Here is a 17,419-nt window from a genome sequence, read left to right as displayed (position 1 = left end):
GGCAGCATAAAAATGAAGGACTTGGCACACAGCACAGGGGACTTCCCACAAGATACCAGGGAAACACTGCTCTTGATACACCGTATCTTCATATGTCAAGAAAAAGTTGTTTCTCTGCCAAACAGAAGCCTCCCTACGTGCTGCAGAAGGCAGAAGGCGGCCCAGAAGAACGGGTCATCTGAGCTCAGATTCCTGGGGTCAGAGAGTTACTCTCTCTTCAAACACTTAACCTCTGGTGGACACGAAAGACACACACAGGAAGAAAAGAACCACATGCAAAACCATTGGATTTAGTCCAAACCCTCTTAAATCTATTGTTCACCAAACAAATCTGATTTATGAGAGTCCATTTCTCTAAAAGGTGGACAGTACTTTTAAACCAAATCCTTCTACAGATTATATAGGACCCGCACATCAGTTGTCCATCATTTAATGAAATAAAACCGAAAAATAAATTGGAAAGGCTTTTAGGCTTATGTATGACTACACACCCTTCTGCATTCCTAGAAAAGTAACAGCTAACCCAGCATGAGTTCAGTATTTTATAAGCTCTCACCTCATCAAAGCAAAATCTAACCATCAAATTAAAGTCCCAAGAAGTGGAAACCATATGTTTTAAGCAGCAGGTTAAAAGCCGGCTTTGCTGTCAGCCCTGACATTGCGTTGCCTCTGAGCAGAACGCTATACAGAAGTGCTTCATCCGCAGTTGCAAATGAAACTGGAAACAGACTGGGAGGAATTCTGTTACTGACTCATTAAGTTGGTCATACCCTCTGGATCTGACAGATGGCGAATCCGTCAAAACTTGTGTGGTGGTTTTTTGGAGAGAACTGTACAGTGAGGGATTAGCAAGTCTGAAAAGGAAATTGGACCACATGAATTCCCTGTGCAAAGCCAAATACGCATGGAGAGTGCCTAAAGTCGACTGATACGTGCCAGGGCATCATCCTGGCACGTGGAAGATGAAAACCAGCACTTTCCATGGCTGGGAAACAGGATGGAGCAGCAGCAAACTGGGACTTTTACTTGCTTCCTTGCTTATTTCTTTCTGTATCTGTACTTCAAAAATCCTATTTCCACCAATGTAGATAGACATCTTTTTTCATCTATTTTCTTAGGCTGGGAATATTAAAATCTGCTACATTTTTTAGGCAGGTCATCTGTGAAATGTTTCACAGAACTCCCTCTAGAAATTTTAACAAATTCCCTGACAAGCATCACACCTGCCACAGTGATAATTTCAAGGATAACATTAGACACTTGTGAAAATTGCATTAATAGTGATTCTTGACCCCTTCAAAGCAGTTGACATGAGTATGTGCTAATCTCCTGGGAAAGTTAATGCCCTCAGTAGGAAGTGTTGAACAGTTGCTGATATTCGTCACCAAGTAATGCCACTGATTTTTAAAAAGCCCCTGTGAGTTCAGTGGGGACTTGCTTACAGTCTGACACTGCCACGTGGCCCTGGATGTATCTGGGAGGCACTTCTAACTTGGGGCTGTCGGTCAAAAAAAGAGGGGCGGGAGTTAAACACCGGGGGTCTCTTTCTACAGGCCTCCCAAGGTACTGGTCTGTTTTCACTAATGATGGAAAATTTGTGCACCTGCTTCCCTCTACAGCTACAAATTATATGCCTAAATAAGGCAGATTTGCTCCCGTCCCATTTTTGCTCACATCAAAAAGGCAGGCGTTCAGAGGCTTCCCTCCGGCGCCTCTACACAGATGCTCCGTGCCTGGCAATGAGGAGGAGCAGCTGCGCTGCCAGGCACAGTTGCAGAGTCGCTACCACCAGATTCACAGAGACCTTGTGGGGTGGTGCACGCGGCTGGAACGTGGCCACGGATGGGGACAGGAAATTTAGGAAGGACAGGCAGAGAAGAGCAGGGGGCATCATGCTTTATGTTAAGGAGCTCCTTGACTATGCAGTGCCCCAGTATCAAACTGGAGACATGCCTGCTGAGAGTTTCTGGGTCAGGATCCAAGGGAGGAAGAACCTGGGGGCTGTTGTGATAGGTGTGTGCTACAGACTGCAGGCTTTGAGGAGGCAAACTAGAAGTCTCCCACTTGGAGCCCTTGTCCTTGCTGGGGATTTCAGTTACCTGGTTGTGTGCTGGAAGAGCAGCATGGCATCAGGCAGGCAATCCAGGAGGTTCTTAAGAGTGCGGTGGTGACATTTTCCTAATGCAAATGCAAGAGGGGGGCAGTCATGGCCTTCTGCTTAACGCAGGCTTAACCTCCTGCTGAGGAGCAGGGAAGAAGTGAGGAGGAGAGCGGTCACAGAGCGCTGCTCAGGCTGCAGCAGCCACAAGGTGACAGATGCAGAGGAGAGCCGGGAAGGTGAGCAGCAGAGTTAGGACTCTGGGCGAGCAGACTGACTTATTCAGGAAACAGCCTGTGGGAAGCAGCCGTGAAGGGGAAGAGTCTCCAGGAGAACTAATTGGTTTTTAAAGAGAACTTACTGAGAGCTCATGTACGAACTATTCCCTTGTGCAGGAGCACAGGAAACTGCAGCTGACAGCCCATTTGGCGAGGCAAGGACCATCCTAATGAACTAAAATACGGACAGGAAATATGCAGGAAGCAGAAGCAGGAGCAAAAAGCACTACTCAGGCATTTAGGGGTAAAATCAGGGAAGCTAAAGCCCAGCTGGAACTAAAATTACTGAGGGACATAAAGGCTAAGGAGGTAAAAAGAGATACCTACAGGTATAACAATGGTCTGCAGGTGGATGCAAGTGACGACACGGTGACAACACAGAAGAGGCTGAAGTAATGAGCACCTTTTTTTGCCCCAGTTGTCCCATGTGAATCGTGCTCCCTGGCCTTTGCACGTATCAGCGCAGGCTGAGAGGAGAAGGGCAGTGGGGCAGAAGCAGTTAGGGACCTCTGAGACAACTTGCATGCATTCAAACCCATGGAGTCAGGTGGCGGTCGCTCAAGAGTGTCAATATCGCTGGCCAGTGTGATTGCAAGGTCACTATCACCTACAGGAAATCATAGCAAGCAGGAGAGGACCCCGATGACTGCAAGCAGGTTAACACACATATTTTTAAAATAAAGGCAAGGAGGAGGATACAAGGAACTGTAGGTCAGCCTGATTGATCCCCCAGGGGAAGATAGTACTTCACCGTGCCCTCTTCCTTCTGCCTGTGCCTAGAGATGCTGGCACAGGTCACCTAGTGATGTGGTGGAGCCCAAGCTCACCTGTGCCAGGTGGCACCTGTGCTGGGCTCCCCCACATCTCTCATTCATGCTGGAAGCCTTGGTGCAGGTGGCCTTGAGGTGGGTCTTATTGTGGAGAGCCACTCAGTGCAGAGTGCTGAGCTGCTGGAGCAGCGCCTGGCAGGTTACGTGAGAGGCTCGTTCCTCACCAAGCCATCAGGTTGTTCCTTGTTATCCCTGGGACATTTATCTGAGGGAGCGCAGGGATGTCCTGGACAAGAAGACAGCTTTGCCCTCCATGCAGGTGGTGGTTTTTTCAGCACCAAGGGGGCATGTGGCGCAGTGGTGCTGGGACCACACTGGAGGACTGTGCGGGGCCGAGACCACAACTGATGCAGCCACGTTCATACTGCCTGCCAGGAATGGTCCCGGCAGCAGCCCATCCCCAAGCACTTCCAGGCTTTGTCTCAGCTGCAGTTGGTTTGCTCCAAAACTGATGACACCAAGCTGTGTGGTGTGGTCCACATGCTGGAGGGAAGGGATGCCATCCAGAGGGACCTTAACAGGCTGGAGAGGTGGGCCCATGTGAACCGCATGAAGTTCAACAAGGCCAAGTGCAAGGTCCTGCATGTGGGTCGGGGCATTCCCAAGCACACCTACAGGCTGGGCGAGGAATGGATTCAAAGCAGCCCCGAGGAGAAGGACTTGGGGGTATTGATTGATGAGAAGCTCAACATGAGCCGGCAGTGTGCGCTTGCAGCCCAGAAAGCCAACCGTGTCCTGGGCTGCATCAAAAGAGGCAGGACCAGCAGGTCGAGGGAGGTGATCCTGCCCCTCTACTCCACTCTGGTGAGACCCCACCTGGAGTACTGCGTCCAGCTCTGGGGGCCCCAGTACAGGAGAGACATGGAGCTGTTGGAGTGAGTCCAGAGGAGGGCCACGAAGCTGATCAGAGGGCTGGAGCACCTCTGCTATGAGGACAGGCTGAGAGAGTTGGGGTTGTTCAGCCTGGAGAAGAGAAGGCTCCGGGGAGACCTTATTGCAGCCTTCCAGTACCTGAAGGGGCCTACAGGAAAGCTTCAGAGGGACTGTTTATCAGAGAGTGTCATGATAGGACAAGGGGTAATAGGTTTAAGCTGAAGGAGAGTCAATTTAGATCAGATGTTGAAAGAAATTCTTTACTGTGAGGGTGGTGAGGCACTGGAACAGGTTGCCCAGAGAAGCTGTAGATACCCCCTCCCTGGAAGTGTTCAAGGCCAGGTTGGATGAGGCTTTGGGCAACCTGGTCTAGTGGAGGGTGTCCTTGCCCATAGCAGGGGAGGTTGGAACTAGATGATCTTTGAGGTCTCTTCCAACCCAAACCATTCTATGATTCCATGATTCTATGAAAATGGAGTTTGGAGCGAACTGAAATTTTCTATTTTGGCCTATTAGGGATCAGCACTCGAGTTCTCTCCCTAGCACTATTTTATTTAGCAGAGCAGAAGACCCTCTCTGCTGACTACAAAGGGAGCTGTAGCTCCTGCCTCAGCACCTCTGCTTACAAGCTTAAAGCAGATGGCCTGAATACCCACCCTGATGTAGGCAGCTGGGCATGCTGCCTGTACTAAAGCATTTACTACAGAAAACAATTAAGTCCCTGAGAGGCGTAGCCCCATGTGTAATACAGACGTGAATGTGAGGTCTTGGCTTACAGAAAGCAACATATGGTATTGTCAGTAGAGAATGAAGCAATATGCATTTTATGTATTAATGTGTTAATTTGAAATATATGAGGTAATAAGGATGCTTTAGTATTCAGCATCCCTCTAAGACATTAGCAATGCAGTTTAGGGTATGTGCAGCTTCTGGCTCTGACAGTGACACATGTAGGTGACACTAAATGTGCAGCTAACACAGAAATGGCAGGTACCTACTGTTACTCAATAATACAGGTATCCCGAATACATCTGAGGGGAACCCAGCCAAACAGCTCGCACGGAGGTATGTAAATGTAAGGGCTTGGGGAGATAACAGAACACATTTAAGGACTGCACCTCGAGTTGTGCAACGAGACTGATACTCTTCACAACAAGACCACGGGACTGTAAACATAGTAAGAAAGTGTGAAAGGTTTGGTTCCACTGAAATGTGCGTGCTTACTCTCAACACTGAAGAGTACTAAACTTACATTTTATTTGTTGCAATTCTGCAGCTGGATGCTAATCCTTACGATAACTTTGATTTCAGAGGGAAACGCTTAATAAAGAAGTAGGAATTTAACTGGTCTATATTTTTCTAACAGTAAACAGGTGGAACATCTCTAAGTGAACAAGAACTATTCAAGGAACACAATTTGGTGAACGTATTTACTGCTGTTATAAAAAATACAGTTCTATGAGCAGTGGTGTGGTTATTGCTCAGAACCAATGGCATATGAGGAAGTGTCATCGTCATTTTATTCTTACACTCAGATCTCCAAAACTGGCAATTAGAGCAGTTAGCATTGATAGCACCTTGGTAGATAGCATAAAATAAGAGTGAGAGAGAAGAAAAGAAAAAGAGAGAAACAGAAGAGGATAAAAACATCAGAGGAAGCAAAAAAACTTCAAGTACAGTAGGGGAAAGTAAGAATCAAACATATAAATAGGCTTGTAGGCTTTTGGAAACTTTCAAGTAGTGAAGATGGAGAAAAAGAGACAGGAAAAAAAGGACATGGTGAGTAAACAGGTGGAAATTGAAGTTCTAGTCACTGATTCCAGCTGGGTTGGGTTAGGTCAGGAGAATCAACAAGCAGCAGCTTTTAAGGCCAAAAAAGTCTGAACATCAATGGTATCTGAAGAAAAAGAAGAGGACTAAATAAGCAATCGTTTGTGACATAATCCCTCCCTCTGCTCCCTCTTGCTATTGGGATTGACATTGCTTTAAAAGCCCAACCGCGTTTGATTGTAATCTGATGGTGAAGCTGTGTATCAAAGAGCTTCCAGGCTGCCATTTGTGAAGAGGAACTTCTGCCAAAGCACAGGACAGACCTTTACTAAGTTTCTCTGCAGGAAGATGCAGTTCAGGTGGATGTTTTTCAGATCTGCCTCCAAGTGCCGGCCCCACACCCAGACGTGCATATGATTATCCGGCAGGATCTGTCCGTAGCCTTCTTGTGAGCTGAGCCCTTTGCAAGGCACAGCACAGCTGCTCTCTCTCTAGAGTTGTGCCCTGATCCTGCCTTTCTATGGGGCAGCGATGAGAGGAATGGATGGGGTGCCCTGCTATTTGAAACCTTCTTTCTCCAAACATCACCAGCCTTCACCAACTCAGCTAACAGCCTGCCTCAGGAAAATAATTTTTTTAGTGCCCTGCCAGCTTGATCTTTCAACCCATGCCTGAAGGCTGCAATCGCTGGAGGATACGGGCTGGCCCAGTGCCCACGTACCTTTCCTGCTTGGAGCCGATGCAGAGCACGGGAGCAGATGAACTATCCCAGCAGCCATCTGTGGGTAAAGACTTACCCTTAATGTGGGTACGAGGTTCAGAGCCCACTGCGGATGGGCAGCCCACCCAGTCTGTGAACATGCAGCAAACCCCTCTGTCCTGGGCATCCCGCCTGCTGTTTCCAGCCCTGCCTTGCTGCTGGAAGAGGGCAAGGGCAAGGCTTGGAACCATTCTGGAACCATTGACATTCACCATGGACACACAGATGAAGCCAGGATGCGCTTGTCTCTCATGAAGATGGCTGTGAACTGGGCTCTGATCCTCTACAGAGATCAGCCTCCTCACGACAAATGCTTTCTCTCAACTGCAGCTCAGTTTCTCTGAGCCAGATGCGCTTTGGTCCCCGCAGACCAGGCTGTCTGCTGCTCTCCATGCAGAAATGAGCTCTCTGACAATGCTGTTTCTTCTGCTCCTCCAAGTAGCACATTTTACACAAACTGATGTGCTGACAAGTTCTGTTTGAACAGGAAAAATCACTTCAGCATCACAGTGACCTTTCCATTTTCCCCAGTAATCTTGCTGTGTATATTAAATTGTGCTTTGGGGCCAGCAGAACCTCAAAACAATGTTAGGGTTTTGAGCAAACAGCAATATCAAAACACAAGTCCTGCTCTGAAAATTTATAGTTTAGACAAAACCAGAGATAGGGAAAATGGAGCTAGCATAAAAGGTGAACAGAGTGTGGAGTTATGTTAGCTGCACTGTCCTCCTTCTTCCCTACCAGGGAAAATGAAGGGAAAGCAGCTAGGCTGGGAGATGGATTATTTCCTACATGCATGCTGATTCCTCAAATTCATTCATAAAAAGCAAACAGGGAAGAGAGGCAAGGCACTGTAGCACTGCAAATTACACCAGAACTTTCTGTATAACTAATGCATCGGTGCCGGTCATTTGAAATTTCTGCATCAGTTATTTGGGAGTTACGTGAAAGGACAAAAAACCCAGGTTTTAGTCATCATATTCTCATAACTGGTTGGAAAACAAGGTTCATCAACAGAAACCAAAGAAAGTATCGGAGACTTACACTAAGGGAGGAGATGAGAGGATCCTCCTGGATGTGTGAGATCCCCAAGGAAAAGAATTACTAATAAAAGAAAATAAACCTTTTAAAATAGACCATCGCTTTGTTGTATGGGGGGAGGACCGCAAATGAGCAATGTTCTTTCCTCACAGGCATTACCTTGTCTGTGGCCATGAAAGCTGCCACTGTCAGCCTATTCCTGATGCTGCCTAGGATCGCCACTCATTAGACGCAGGGCAAAGATGTTTGGGACAGGTACCCTGGGATGGGACCTGCTTCTATTCCCTATTACATTGGGGGTCCAGCTGGAACTCTTCTGGATGATAATTCTAGGTGCTGAAATGCCTGCATGGTTACACCACTGGGAACCTCTGTTCACTCTCCACTTCTGATGCAACAATAAGAACCAACACCCTGTTCTAGTTTTATTTGCTAATCAGTTGCCTTGGTGAGTTGGACCATTGATTTAGGGTCTCTTTGTTGATGACAGGGATGAACTTTCCATTCTAGAGAGATTTTGACCAACCATCTGAGAAAACAAATGAGCTTACGAAAAGCACCAAAGGAGCCCTGTTGCTCAGTAGCAATACAAATCATAGAATCATAGAATTGTTTAGGTTGGAAAAGACCTTTAAGATCATCAAGTCCAACCGTTAACCTAGCACTGCCAAGTCCACCACTAAACCATGTCCCTAAGCACCACACCTACACGTCTTTTAAATACCTCCAGGGATGGTGACTCCACCACTTCCCTGGGCAGCCTGTTCCTGTGCTTGACAAGCCTGTCGGTGAAGAAATTTTTCCTAATATCCAAGCTAAACCTCCCCTGGCACAACTTGAGGCCATTTCCTCTTGTCCTATCACCTGTTACTTGGGAGAAGAGACCAAGAGCCACCTGGCTACAGCCTCCTTTCAGGTAGTTGTAGAGAGCAATCAGGGCTCCCCTCAGCCTCCTTTTCTCCAGGCTACACAACCCCAGATCCCTCAGCCACTCCTCATCAGACTTGGGCTCCAGACCCTTCACCAGCTTCATTGCCCTTCTCTGGACACGCTCCAGCACCTCAATGTCTTTCTTGCAGTGAGGGGCCCAAAACTGAACACGGTTCTTGAGGTGTGGTCTCACCAGCGCCAAGTACAGGGGCACGATCACTGCCCTAGTCCTGCTGGCCACACTATGGCTGATATAAGCCAGGATGCTGTTGGCCTTCTGGGCCACCTGGGCACACTGCTGGCTCATATTCAGCCGGCTGTCAACCAACACCCCCAGGTCCTTTTCCACCGAGCAGCTTTCCAGCCACTCTTGCCCAAGCCTGTAGCGTTGCCTGGGGTTGTTGTGACCCAAGTGCAGGACCCGGCACTTGGCCTTGTTGAACCTCATACAGTTGGCCTCGGCCCATGGATCCAGCCTGTCCAGATCCCTCTGTAGAGCCTTCCTACCCTCCAGCAGATCAACACTCCCACGCAATTTGGTGTCATCTGCAAACTTACTGAGGGGGCACTCGATCCCCTCGTCCAGGTCATTGATAACGACATTAAAGAGAACTGGCCCCAGTCCTGGTCCCTGGGGAACACCACTTGTGACCGGCCGCCAACTGGATTTAACTCCATGCACCACAACTCTGGGCCCAGCCATCCAGCCAGTTTTTTACCCAGTGAAGAGTACACCCATCCAAGCCATGAGCAGCCAGCTTCTCCAGGAGAATGGTGTGGGAAACAGTGTCAAAGGCTTTACTGAAGTCCAGGTAGACTACATCCACAGCCCTTCCCTCATCCACTAAGCGGGTCACCTTGTCACAGAAGAGGATCAAGCAGGTCATGCCTTTCATGAACCCATGCTGACTGGGCCTGATCACCTGGTTGTCCTGTACATCCCGCATGATGGCACTCAGGATGATCTGCTCCATAACCTCCCCTGCAGTGAGGTCAGACTGACAGGCCTGTAGTTCCCCAGATCCTCCTTCCAGCCCTTCTTGTGGATGGGTGTCACGTTGGCTAACCTCCGGTCAACTGGGACCTCCCCGGTTAGCCAGGACTGCTGATAAATGACGGAAAGTGGCTTGGTGAGCACTCCCACCAGCTCCCTCAGCACCCTTGGGTGGATCCCATCCAGCCCCATAGACTTGTGTGTGTCTAAGTGGTGCAGCAGGTCGCTAACCATTTCCCCTTGGGTTACGGGGGCTTCATTCTGCTCCCTTTCTTCCAGCTCAGGGGGCTGGGTACCGGCAGAATAACTTGTCTTACTATTAAAGACTGAGGCAAAGGCGGCATCAAGTACCTCATCCTTTTCCTCATCCTTTGTCACTATGTTTCCCCCCCAACAAATAAAGGATGGAGATTCTCCTTAGCTCTCCTTTTGTTGTTAATGTATTTATAGAAACATTTTTTATTGTCTTTTATGGCAGTAGCCAGATTAAGTTCTAGTTGGACTTTGGCCCTTCTAATTTTCTCCCTGCATAGCCTCATGACATCCTTAAAAAGATTCAACCAAGAAGTCATAGTGACTTCAAGGATTCTACTTATATGTATAAATATTTAAAGATACAGATTTGCTCATACCTGCTATCCAGCAAGAAAAAAGCTCTAGACTTTTTTATTTCTGAACATTTGTAAATGTTCAGAAATATACCTCGATACAATAATGGGCCACAGAAGATACTGCTTTAAAGGAAAGTATTAAGTTATTTCATAAGATAGACATTCACCAAATAAAACCAGAAATGAAGGCATTACTCTTATGCTGGGAGAAAAATTATAGCAACAGATCCTTGGGGAAGGGGAGATTAGACCAGAGGGGGACATCAAGGCAGCACAGGCAGTAACATCATTGTCAAGGGTGCTGTCCTACAGTACCTGAGCAAGATGAGCAGAGCAGGTCCAGTGACAGTAACCAGGGTGAGCCAAAGGTCCATAGTGTCCACAGATCCACCAGATAAGTCCATAGCAATAAGGCACATCCAAGGTTAAGCAGGAAAATCAGGGTCAGGATCAGGTCCAGCGAGGACAGCCAGCACAGCCAAGAACCAGCGATGGCCAGACAAGTTCGTAGTAATGAGGATGATCCAAGGTCTTGCCAAGAGGTCAGGTGCAGATTGACAGGGTACGTGGACAAGGCTGTGTCCTGGTTTTTGGTGAGGATAGAGTTAATTTTCACAAGAAGCTGGGAGGGGACACAGCCGGTCAGGTGACCCAAACTAGACAAAGGGGTATTCCATACCAGTGGCTTGGGTGGGATGTCCGATTGGGTGAGCAAACTGCATATCACCTGCATTGTATATTCTGTTGTAAGTACTGTTGTTGTTATTTTCCTCTCCCTTTGCTGTCCCAGTAAACCGTCCCAAGTTTTACCTTTTTCTTCCGTTTCTCCTCCCCATCCCACCGAGAGAGAAGGGTGAGGGAGCGGCCCCGTGGTGCTCAGCTGCGGCTGGGGCTGAACCACAACAGGCTGTAACGTAGCTGAGGCACAAACAAGGGCAAGGGTCTGAGCTGAAATGCAGCTCCAGAGTGAAGGAGCTGCTTCTCACAGCTCTTCCTTGCATAACTCACCTGAACACAATTCACTTGAACCCACGTTACACAGCAGCACCATGTCGGCACCAACTGTGAGCACAGGCAGACAACCCCTGGGAGTGGAGATCGTGCTCAGAGGCCTGACAGCAAAAAGAACAAGATGCAAAAAAGTGTAACTGGCATGTTTTATGCCCTACTTGTCACATATTCCCAAATATAGCTGGAAAAAGCACTACTCAAACATCCTTCAGGTGGGACTCAAAGTGGTAGGACCGAGAGGAGGAAGTGGCAGTAACGCGGAGGCAGTTTTTGTAACTCAAGTACATGTTCCTTTAGTTGCAACACATGGTAGGACCCTTTTGGCTTTCCCTAACTGAAGTCAGCTGATGAAGGTACCACTTATGTTCTCTGGAGCGACCTGAATGCATTCTTACTGTTATTATCTGGTGTCTGAACCTATTGGTCTAAAATCTATCACTGAGGTTCATCCGACCAATGTTTTTAAAATAACCACTACTTTTGATATTAAACAAGTATCTATGTCTCAATGAAAGTCAATCTCTTTTGGGATCAGCTTTACCTGAACAAAATGCTACAGGGCAAATATAAACCTAATTATCATCCAGCACCCCAGGCTATTAGAACAAACACAAGAGTGTGTCAGCAGTTTTATCAGCCAAAAGTTCTACAAACTGCTTCATAAGAGGTTTTGAATGTGGAAAGTGCTATAGAACCTCTGTGCTGAATCCATTGCATCCAATGCCTGGAAAACGGCAACACTGCTTTGAAGAGAAGTGGTTATGAAGTTTTGGTTGTAAGAGGTAACATTCCTTCTGTCTAATAATGTTGGCACTAAAGTACTACTAATCCTCAACAACAACATTTTGCTTCTTGGTTCGATAGAAGAATGTGGTGCTACAGCTGCTATTTTGATATCAACATCTGTCCATGCCTTATGGAGATTTTGACTTTAAAAAGAAAATGAAACTAGCATATGCTGGCTGCTGGAATTTATAGAATAAGAGTGAATGAAAAAGCATTAAAAGCTGATTTAAAATTGCAATATATGAAGATTGAGAAGTGTCAGGTGAAGTAATTACCTAAAAGAAATGCCACAGAATTCTGAAATGTTATTTACACATCATGAACGGTTACGCAAGCCACGTGCGGATGTGGTGGGTAAACTGAGCATTCCTAGTTACAGGACTCGCAGACAAGTGTCAGAAGAGACAACTCTGCTCTTCCAGGCTTCCTTGCACAGAGCAGTCAAAAGACTTTTACAAAGGATGGAATAAAATAATTTTTTACAAAGCTGCCTGATCTCATTTTAAAGTCCCTAGACAGTACAGGCAGGCCAGCAAATCTCTACCACATTGCAGCTTCCAGCTGGAAACTTCACCTACAAGTTTTTGTCTAAAACACTGAGAAGTTTGTTACTTCTCATCCCCACATGTAAGCATTTATACAACATCATCAACCACCTTCAAAGCTGAAGAAATTGTACTTCTTAAATTTCATATCGGAAGACTTATTTTACAGCTTCTTATTTATTCTTCTGGCTTTAATCACAGCCAGTGACAGAGCTTTCAATCGATACACGTGGATCTACTTCTTCATTTATAGATATTTCTCCACTACTTATATTTCTAGCTCAAGATGACATGTAGGAATTAAAGCACTGAAAACATGCCAGGAGTCAGTGTAGCCAAGAAGTTGTGGATAGGTATGTACCTATAACAAACTTTTAAAAGAATATTATTTAACTTGAAGCACTAAAAACATGAGGATAACTTAGCCCCAAATAGGTCTTCTTGAGCGTCTGTCCAGCAGTTTTAATGTCCTATTGAAAAAATGGAGCGTGGTCATAACATTGAATATCACATCATCATGCCCAATAAAAGGCACCTGTCTGTAAATTCTTCTCTTGTGTGCTTCACCTCACCATTTAAAACAGTTATTTTGAATAAAAAGAGTAAAAAAATCAACTGAGTTCAGAGGCAATGTTTTTGTTATCAAGAATTAGCACTACAATTTGAAGCCTTGAACCTCTACCATCACAACTGACAGCCTTCAAAACCAGAAAATTAACTCTATCCCAGCCAAACCCAGCACATTCTCCACCCCTTATTCCATACAATTTACGGCATGCTCAGGCCCCACACTATCCAATACAGCCTCATTAACCACCACCCCCTTCATCCTTTGATAATTATATCATTCCCTTAGTCTATGGACCACCCCTGTGAAATGTCTGTAAAATGTCCATAAATGTCCACAAAATGGCCACCGAGTTCATTTAGCTCATGAGTTTGGGCTTCATCTGTTATGGTGTTCACTCAGGACAGGAGAAATGGTGTGTTGCACGGAGTTACTGGGCACCAAAGCCAGCTCAGGTCAGGTCACCGCTGCACTTGCACTGCTTCTTGTAAGGCTTGTCCTCCACTAGTTCAGGTGGTTCCTGCTACAGTAATTCCTATAACATGCCACTGAAATCATGGGTTATAACAATTTAAAGGTATTTCCATTACAGTCTCCAGCACCGGTCCTTTTGGGCCAGATCATCAATCAGGTTTACCATTGCAATGAACTCCTCTCCTTGCTCCTAGCCTGGCTAGCAACAAGGGGTTCCTGCTGTAGTAATTCCCATAACATGCAACTCAAATCCTGGGTTACAACAATTCAAAGATATTTCCATTACAATCTCCACCTCTGGTCCCTTTGGACCAGACCATTGGGTTTAACATTGCGATGAACTCCTCCCCTTGGCCCTGCTCCAGCTTGGACTTATCCACAGACTGCAGTCCCTTAGGGGTGTACCTGCTCCAAGTGGAGCCTCATCTATGAGCCACAGTCTCTCCAGGGGTACATCTGCTGTGGCATAGACAGCCACAATCATTTTGAGGTGCACTTGTTCCAGTGTGGCCTTCTCCATGGGCCACAATGCGTTCAGAGACATACCTGTTCTAGCATGGCCTTACCCACAGCCACTGTCCCTTCAGAAGTAAACCTGCTCTGTCCTGGGCTCATCCATGGCCACACGCTTTGAGGTCTTCCAGCATGGACCCATCCGCAGCCACAGATGCTTCAGGGTGCATCTTCTCCAGCGTGGACTTATCCTTGGGCCACAATCCCTTCAGAGGTATACCCACTGCAGTACAGACATAACCATGGCCACAGACACTTTGAGATATACCTGCTCTGGTGTAGACTTATTCACAGCCACAGATGTGGTGTCCCGCTCCCACGTGAACTCATCCACAGGTCAGTGGATCCACAGTCCCTTCAACTGGAGTTCACACTGGAGTTCCAGCCTGTCCAGTACAGCAGCACAGAAACAGCAGCCATGCCCTGGTCATCTGCCAGCCCAGGCGCATCGCCATTGCTGTTATCAAAATGTTCCCAGGCACAGCACAGTGAGATGATCAGCAGTACAGCGCTACAGCAAGCAGCAAAAGCAAAAAGCAGCCACTAACGAGCACTAGACTCTACTATACAGTAAGGCAAGCAAGCCCCACGGCAAGCACAGGAGCCTGCCGATTAACAGCTAAACAGCAATAACAGCTATGAATTCAATCTAGCATATTCCAATCAAATCTGTCATTATCTCCAACCCTTTGAGCCCCACCTTGCGCACCAAAAAGGACTGTTGTGGTTTAACCCCAGTGTGGTGGGTTGGCCCTGGCTGGAGGCCAGGTGCCCACCAGAGCCGCTCTATCACTCCCCTCCTTAACTAGACAGAGGAGAAAAGGCATAACGAAATGCTTGTGGGTCGAGATAAGGACAGGGAGAGATCACTCACTAATTGTCATCACGAGCAAAACAGACTGAACTTAGAGAAAAAAATTCATCTAATTTATTACCAAGCAAAACAGAGGAGAGGAATGAGAAATAAAACCATATCTTAAAACACCTCCCCCCACCCCTCCCATCTTCCCGGGCTCAACTTCACTCCCAGTTTCTATCTCCTCCCCCCTCAGCGGCACAGGGGGACAGGGAATGGGGGCTGTCGTCAGTTCATCACATGTTGTTTTCTGCTGCTCCTTCATCCTCAGGGGGAGGACTCCCCTGCTCCAGCGTAGGGTCCCTCTCATGGGAGACAGTCCTTCACAATCTTCTCCAACGTGAGTCCTTCCCACGGGCTACAGTTCTTCATGAACTGCTCCAGCGTGGGTCCCCCACAGGCTCACAAGTCCTGCCAGCAAACCTGCTCCAGCATGGGTTCCTCTCTCCATGGGTCTACAGGTCCTGCCAGGAACCTGCTCCAGCGCAGGCTTCCCATGGGTCACAGCCTCCTTCAGGTGTCTCCACCTGCTCCTGTGTGGGGTCCTCCACGGGCTACAGGTGGAATCTCCACACCCCCTCATCCTTCCTCCATGGGCTACAAGGGGACAGCCTGCTTCACCATGGCCTTCACCACGGGCTGCAGGGGGATCTCTGCTCCGGCACCTGGAGCACCTCCTGCCCCTCCTTCTGCACTGACCTTGGTGTCTGCAGAGTTTCTTACATCTTCTCACTCCTCTCTCCAGCTGCAAAAGCTCTCCCTAACTTGTTTTTTCCCTTCTTAAATATGTTATCACAGAGGCGCTGATTAGCTCAGCCTTGGCCAGTGGTGGGTCTGTCTTGGAGCCGGCTGGCATTGGCTTTATCAGATACAGGGGAAGCTTCTAGCAGCTTCTCACAGAAGCCACCCCTGTAGCCGCCCCCCCCCCCACTACCAAAACCCTGCCACGTAAACCCAATACACCCAGCCAGCAACTAAGCACCACTCAGCCCCTTGCTCACTCCTTCCAACAGCGTGAGGGAGAGAATCTGAGAAGTGAGAAAACCCACGGGTTGGGATAAAGGCAGTTTAACAGGTGAAGCGAAAGCCACACACACAAGCAAAGCAAGACAAGGAATTCATTCACCACGTCCCATGGGCAGGCAGGTGTTCAGCCATCTCCAGGAAAGCAGGGCTCCATCACGTGTCATGGTGACTTGGGAAGACAAACGCCATCACTCCCAACGTCCCCCCCTTCCTTCTTCTTCCCCCACCTTTATATGCTGAGCATGACGTCATATGGTATGGGATATCCCTTGGGTCAGTTGGGGTCAGCTGTACCAGCTGTGTCCCCTCCCAACTCCTTGAGCACCCCCAGCCTCCTCGCTGGTGGGGTGGTGTGAGAGGCAGAAAAGGCCTTGGCTCTGTGTAAGCACTGCTCAGCAGTAACAAAACCATCCCTGTGTTACCAGCACTGTTTCCAGCACAAATCCAAACCACAGCCCTACACTAGCTACTGTGAAGAAAATTAACCCTGTCCCAGCCAAAACCAGCATGCATCAAAACTGACAGCCTTCAAAACTAGCTGTGCTGGTTGGTTGTTAGAACAGCAGCTCAGCATGGAACTCTGACTGCTGCCAGGAGGTAGGAATGTGACAGCTCAAAATAGTGCCCAAGAGCAGTCAGACAACAGACTTAGGATCTACTTCTACATTTGGCTTGGCTTTGGGGGTAAAAAGAATACGCTATACCTATAATCTATACTCTTAGGAAGACCTCTTCCACACAGTTTCATTTCCCTTCACCTCATTCAGTACAGCTGCTGTGGCTGGTAGGCTGGGAACAAGGGACCCTGAGCGCTTGTGCGAAATGGAGCGTTCCTGTGCAGTTGCTAAAATTATCGCAAGGACTGAAAGAGAAAGAACGGAAATAGCAATTAACAGTTTATAATTCCCCAAATGCTGATCAGAATTCTGTGTGACGCAGAAGAGACAATCCTGAAGCCCAGTGCATCTCCCCTGCTGGACATCAAAACCCTGTTATAAACTGAAGAGTTACGAGGGCTTCTTAAAGAAAAGGCAGCAACAGCCCTTAGAATTTAAATCTATTGCTGATACCAGTCTTCCCATCTTCAATCCTCTTCCTCTGCTTTAAAACCTTTAGTGTTTGAACATACAAAGCATTACATTTACACTGAAGTCACTAGGATTATCCTTCTGTCCAGCCAGTGCTTCAGCAAAGACTGCCCGGTAAGAAGTGTTCAGACACCAGAGAACTCTACCCACAGAACACAAACAGCAGCACCTTCACGGTACTTAAACCCTCTTCCTAACCTCCTAAAGCAGGCTTCCAGCATGTTCAGAAGGCAGAAAGGTCTGGCTCCTCAGACAAGCTGAGTAATCTATTTCAAATCATAGGACTCTTGTAGGATGACCTGCTGTTGTTCAATCTCTTTTATAGCAGGTAATTTCTAACTCACTACTTTCAAGGGTGGTTTATCAA

Source organism: Grus americana, chromosome 1, assembly GCF_028858705.1.
Source record: "Grus americana isolate bGruAme1 chromosome 1, bGruAme1.mat, whole genome shotgun sequence".
Taxonomy (NCBI): domain Eukaryota; kingdom Metazoa; phylum Chordata; class Aves; order Gruiformes; family Gruidae; genus Grus; species Grus americana.
This window is presented reverse-complemented; position numbering follows the sequence as displayed.